We start from the raw sequence: 6808 nt of genomic DNA on the forward strand, positions 1-6808 counted from the left end.
CGAAATGAAGCGGGGCTCACCAAGTCAGCTTGGGAGAGGGTGTACTGCTATCACTGCTCAATGCCGCCTGCTGTGGAACCACCTGCATCCATTAAAGATGCAGCGCCACCAGCAAAAGGCACGTTAGTACATATGGAATAGTGCTAGTGTGTATGGCCTAATACCCTCTCATTAGAACGAGTGATTATACTAGAAAGGACAATCATAAAATAAATGGAAGTCTTAAATAATACCAAAACATCATGTTAGGAACAAAACAAGTTTTCAAGTAAATTTTCATATTTTAGGTTGGGAGATCTTTAGTACCGATATACCATCGTGTTTTTAGTACGGAGTCCGGTCTCGGACCGATGGGCTAAGCCGTCTCATTAGAGACATCCAATCACAACACCACCATGTGCATGACATGTTGTCTGATCTCAGCCTAATCGGCTAAGCCGTCTCACCACAATGCCGTGTGGGTCGACATCAACTTACATTTTGATATCAAATATCTTATTCCATTTAGGGGAAAATATCTCAACACATCACTCTCATCCCATATAAGAAGGAAATAATCTCCTCACATCAACACGAGGATTTACCCCTCAATCACTCTTACACCGGCACGTGTAGTTTTGGGGTTAAGTTACTTCGACCTACCCCACCTAGGTGACTAAAGGATACTCCCAAAGCATTTATTATTTAGAGGATTCACAGCTCATTTCAATGTCTTTTACACGTCTCTTTATTTCATTGGCACTAGTGGCCCCAATTGTAATATCATTCTTGGCACATTGGACGTATTTAATAACTCATGCTCACCTCTTTCACTTTCAAACATCATCATGTCTTATCAACAACAAGGTGTTTCTATTCAAGACTTCAAGTACACACGTGAGCAAACAAGAGTCTTAGTCACATTGAGATTTCTTACACAATTTGGCATAATAACATTCATTTGAAACACGACTTAAAGTCATAACATGTTAACACACAGAATATTATAGAAATCATAATTGAGAATATTGCAGAATTACTCTTAATATCAAAGGTACAAGGAAGATAGTACAACAACCATATTCTATAACGACTCTACGATAAAGCCAGTTAGAAGAAGTACCAGCCCCATAAGGAGTCAGTATGAAGCTCCCAACGAATTGTGTATGCCCAGAGGTGCAAGTATTATAATAGAGCTTCAAGTTGTGAACGTGAATTATACCTATGTGGAAGGGAGGTCATGAAAAAGATAGAAGATACGGTGCGAGATTTTAAGGTAAGAAAGGTAAAGGGGAACAACATACAAGATACTCAAATGAAGAAGGTTGTGAATGGTCCATACTTCGGATAAAAGGCTAGAAGCGCGGGGATTCAGTATCTAGGAATGATAGCAACAACGTTAGTGGCATACCTTCCAGCCTATGGTTTCTAAGTACCGAAAGGTCTAATTAGAAGGAAAATGAAGAGTTAGAGACGATGCGATGCCTCGCTTGATGTCCCAGAAAAGCATAAGGAAATCGGTCGCAAGCTAAAGTACAATAAAGCGACAGGTTTTAGGAAGATAGGAGTAAGGATAAGAAAGGGCGAGTGAGGAGTTGGCAAGAAATGTATAAGTCCTCGGAATTAACCCCAGGAAAACAAGGGAGATGATAGTTCCTCTAAGTTATAGAAAGCTCACTATAGCCTGAACGAACTCAAAGGAGTGTAAGACTAGTAACATTTAGAAAAGATGGAATGCTGCCCTAATAGTAGAATGAGGGAGTGATTGTGATAGATAAAGGATGACGTTTGGGCCTTCGCTTGAGTAATGACTTGAAGAGGATTTCATGAATTGTAAGGGACTAAAATACCCATATAAGGTGAGTCACATTGGGATGCTATAAAGTATGGTTATGGAAGTATAGTATCACCCCTAGGTGGATCTATCTAATTACTCCAGATGTCCCCAATGAGACGTGGGCCCTAGCGGCAATGTATTACGTAAGAAGTTTCAAGTCTTCAAGTGGTGGATTGTAGATCAACATTGAGGTGAATCAACAATGAACGGACACAAGTTACAAAGTATGACATGAGATTAGGCCATCATTCTTAAGATGAATGGTAAGGAAGAAGCATTAAAGGACTGAGATTTATACCTATAGGATACCCAACAAAGTAGCCTGGAGTTTGGTAGTATACCTCAGTAACGATAAATTAAGAGTTATGGTATAGTATGACCTACCTTGATGCAGTAAAGTCATACGAATGGATAAACGGGTCTATGAAATAAGGTATAGCAATATTCTAATGTTCAATAAAGTACGGATCGAAGAACTTCAGTATACCTATAAATGCCCAGAGGACATCTTGTCAAACTTTGTATATGTTCACAAAGTAAATCCTAGATATTAGCTAAAAGCTGGAGGAAAAAGGGGAGAAAAGACGCATAGGCGTACTTACAAGGTTAGAGTTGTACAAGCTGCATGAAAGAAGATAGAAACAGTTACAAGATTGGAAGGATTCCGAACACAAGCCGTGGCGTGAGAAAGAGGCCTAAAGAGGGGAATGCCCTGGCCTTTGGATTTATTCACAGAACAATTTCCTAAATGGCAATGAGGTTACAAAGGTATTCACAAGAGCTATAAGTGATGAAAATGATAAGTGCATCAGTCAACATTCGAGGACGATTGTTCCAAAGGGGGGAATGATGTTACACCCCATATTTCGTACGTAAAAGTACGACATAAATAAATTAAGGGAAGTTCGGGGATGGGATTATTTTGAGATTATAAGCATTATGCTATTTCAAATAAGTGATGCGTAAATTCGTAAAGGTGAGAGGGGAAGCAAGTCAAAGAAAATGAATTTTCGTCCAAGTTTGACATGTGGGATAAAATATGGCCCGAGCTAAAATACTCAGTATTTATGGACTAGTGCCATACAACGTACCACATGACCATGATGGTATGATGTATAAAGTGTGTTAACATGAGTAGTATTTTAAGTATTGAGATAATTTTTATTTATGTGGGTAATTGGCTAATGAGAGATTAATAAGCTTATTAATATAATTGGTGGTTAATTATTGGACAAAATCCCTAATGTGGAAGCAATCCCGTCTAAGGATTGTGACTCATAAGTCACTATGATTATTGGAAACTCTTAAAGAGCATGAGTCATACTCATTATTAAATAAAGAAGAGACACATTTCATTAGTAATTTTTATAAGTTGTGATTAGATCAGAACGTTAGCCATTTTGTCAATTCCTACAAATTTTCAAATTCTCATTTTTAAACACTCCAAATCAGATTCTAACCCTTACATTTAGCAACGTGAATTCTTGCAACCAAAAGGAATCGAAAGAAAATTATTAAAATCATAGTAACGTAAAATATTGCGGTTCTAAAGGAGTACGGTGCAACCTATCCAAGAATATCATACGGATTTTTTTTCCTACTCCAGGTATGTTAAGGCTATCCTCTCTTTCTTTTTGGCATGATCTATACGACATGAACGAAACGAGAAAATGCACAACTTCCATAAATGACTCTATTCATTGAGATACTAGAGATGCTGATGTTCTTGATTCCCCATGTCATATTATTTTATCATCTGCTCATGGGTCTCAAAAATACGTAAGTTGGTAAAGTTTATTTCATGATATTAATCAGAGGCATAATGGTCTTATGACGTACACGAGATTTTATTAACATATTTTCACATGAATTTCATGCATTTACATATGCACACTGACCCATGACCAGATAGCGTTATATACGCGTATATATATGTATATGGGATATGAGAAAGGTTATGACTTTATATACGCACCACCACCTGATCAGTTGGTATACGTTGATGATTTTGCCCACAGTGACCGAGATGATATGATGGGATGCCCTCAGAGGCTTGATGATGTTATGAACACATGTACCTATGCACGACATGACATCCATACGTATATGCATGACACTAAAAGTATTTCATGATTTACAGAGTTATCCAGACCTACAAGTCATTTACTCTATATTTCTTCCATGTCTTTTACGTACTTATTTATGTGCCTTACATACTCGGTACATTATGCGTACTGATGTCCCTTTTGCCTGGGGACACTGCGGTGATGCCCGCATGTATTGATAGACAGGTCGAGAGTCCTCCAAATAGGCGATCAGCTCAGCGGAAGATGTTGGTGCACTCCATTTGCTCGTTTGGTCAGTATGATTTAGATGTGAATTGTTTAGTATGGCAGGGCTCTGTCCTGACCTTTATGACAATTATGTATCCTTAGAGGCTTGTAGACAGATGTCATGTACGTAAAAGATTGTATGGCCTTTTCGGCCTATGTTTAGTATACGAGTGGTTATTTTGGTCTTAGAGGCCCATATGTCTTATGTATAAGTTGGTATTACATGTTGTATTCGACCTATTTCACGGAAGCCTCTCCGGCTCAGTTATCTATGATAGTATGATATGAAATGATATGTCATGCTGGTACTCGGTTGAGTAAGGTACGGTGTGCCCATCGCGGCCCATCGGTTTGGGTCGTGACAGAAGTGGTATCAGAGAAGTTCTGTCCTAGGGAGTCCACAAGCCGTGTCTAGTAGAATCTTATTTATGGGTGTGTTGTGCACCACACTTATAAGCTGGAGGCTACATTGCATTTAGGACTGTCACTCTTTCTTCTCACTGTAGATCGTGTGGTAGAGCTCACTTATAAGAATTCAAATTCCGAACTTCTATTTTATTCGTAATAAGACGATGCCTACATTAAGAAAGACGATCGATAAGAGATGTAGCTGTGGAAGTGTTGAGTTAGAGGAACTCAATTTTGCGTCTTGCTTATGATGAGTGAATATGAGATCTTCATCAGATCATGCGTGTACTAAAAGGTGTACGGTTCTTGATGAGGAGATTTTAGGAAAGAATACTTATCCACTCTTACGGTAAAAAGGAATAACGGAATCAGAAGTTAGTCACGAGTGGAAGAAAGTAAAAGAAGCAAGGTGAAGAAGGGTACAAGGTATCCAGTTTATAAAGATTATCATTATTTACCATTCAGGAAGGGAGATATAAGCATTTTTAATTACCTTCAACAGTAATAGATGTACGTACAATCGGCCACACCTATCTCAGTCATGCCCTATGGGAGCTAATGGATATGGTTTAAGAGAAGCACATGATAGCATGATCCGGTTTGGGTTAGAGTAACCTAAAATGATGAATGGATGGTTTGCATTAGTTGACATTTCCGAAGGATATCACAAAGGTGCTAATGGGCCTCCTTGTGAAATACCTAGATGATGCACTCTAAAATAGTACAACTAGATATGAGTACTACAAAGACGTGCACTAGAAGCCTTGAAGGGATAAATATTACCTTATCATGGCTCGTGTCCCTAGTAGAGCGAGAACATTAAGCAACCCAAAGAGCCACTAGATGGAGCAAAGGGGAGCTAAAAGAAAAAGAATGTCTTGTTCGAGTTTTCAGAATAAAGTGATAGGCATAAATATTAGCGAGAAACAAGAAAAGAGTTAATGAAGCATTATGAGTAAGATATGATACATGGATGACAACGGTAAATCAAAAGATGACAGTACTACAGAATCTATAGTCAAGTGAAGGAAGATACGAGAGGTGACAAGTCTTAGGACAACAAAAGAGTATAGGCCATACAATCATGTCCTCATTTCGAGAAATAAGTTCGCAACTCTAACGCGATTACCAAAAGGAAAAGTTAGACCCAGAATAATAGAACCAGTATGGATTGGTGAACAAGATAAACTAAACATGATTAGGGGCTGAGTGATTGATAATAGTCAGCATCATGAGAATTTCAGATTTTGTTCCAGTGATAATAGAATGGACAACAGAAGAAGATTCATGAGAAATTCAGAGAATGGTCATTCAGGAAGACGCTTCCCTAAAGCAAGCAATATGAGCAAAGTTCAGCTTAAGGGACTATATGTGCCAGTTATACTAAGTGTCACCCTCGTGAGTAAGGAATTTTATTATCCTTGGAATAGAAGGATTACCGCAAGGTGAGTAAGGGTCATCGATGATCGGAAATATCACCAAAGATGAAGAGGTAAAAAATCTATAGGTAGGTCGTCATAGCTCAAACTCTTAGTACTCCCCTAAAGGGGGGGGGGGGGGACATGGAGTGATGTGGCAATAAGTCAGAATTAAGTGATTATAATAACTATGGAATGGTAAAGGGAGAATACGATAAAACTAAGAAAGGGATGAGATTGCACTTATTCAAATCCTATAGATATGCTACGATTCCAGAACATTCTGCAAACACAACGGCAGGGAGAGACAGTAAGGGTTCTCGGCCATATGTTATTAATACATAAATGCGAATGGACACTTGATATATAAGGAGCCGGTGCAAGAGAAACGTTAAGACAAAGGAAATAACCCAAGAAATGTTACGCGGAATATCGATATGAGAATGGGCCAACGAGTAGTTAGCTGATTCAGGAAGAGCCTAGTTATGGCTAGACAAGAGGATACAGACAAATCAACAGATTATGCAAGATAAACATAGTGAACCCCAACATAGGAATTGAGTCTCGTAGATATGACATTGTGAACCTTGAGAAATATTCAGATAGGAGTTGGGATAGTAAAAGATACCATATAAGTATTATGGAAATAAAAGAGAATGTCACTGGGAAGATAGTCGAAATATTAGTTCAGAAGCAACCCTACAAGCACAAGGGCGTGGAGGTAAGTAACTACGAATAATTAGAGGCGAGGAAGAACGTCAAAAATTCTGTCGGGTATACGATGCAATAAGATCGCATCTTTACAAGAGTCAGAGGGTCCTCCCTAAGTACTA

This window comes from Nicotiana attenuata, unplaced genomic scaffold (assembly GCF_001879085.1).
Source record: "Nicotiana attenuata strain UT unplaced genomic scaffold, NIATTr2, whole genome shotgun sequence".
Taxonomy (NCBI): Eukaryota; Viridiplantae; Streptophyta; class Magnoliopsida; order Solanales; family Solanaceae; genus Nicotiana; species Nicotiana attenuata.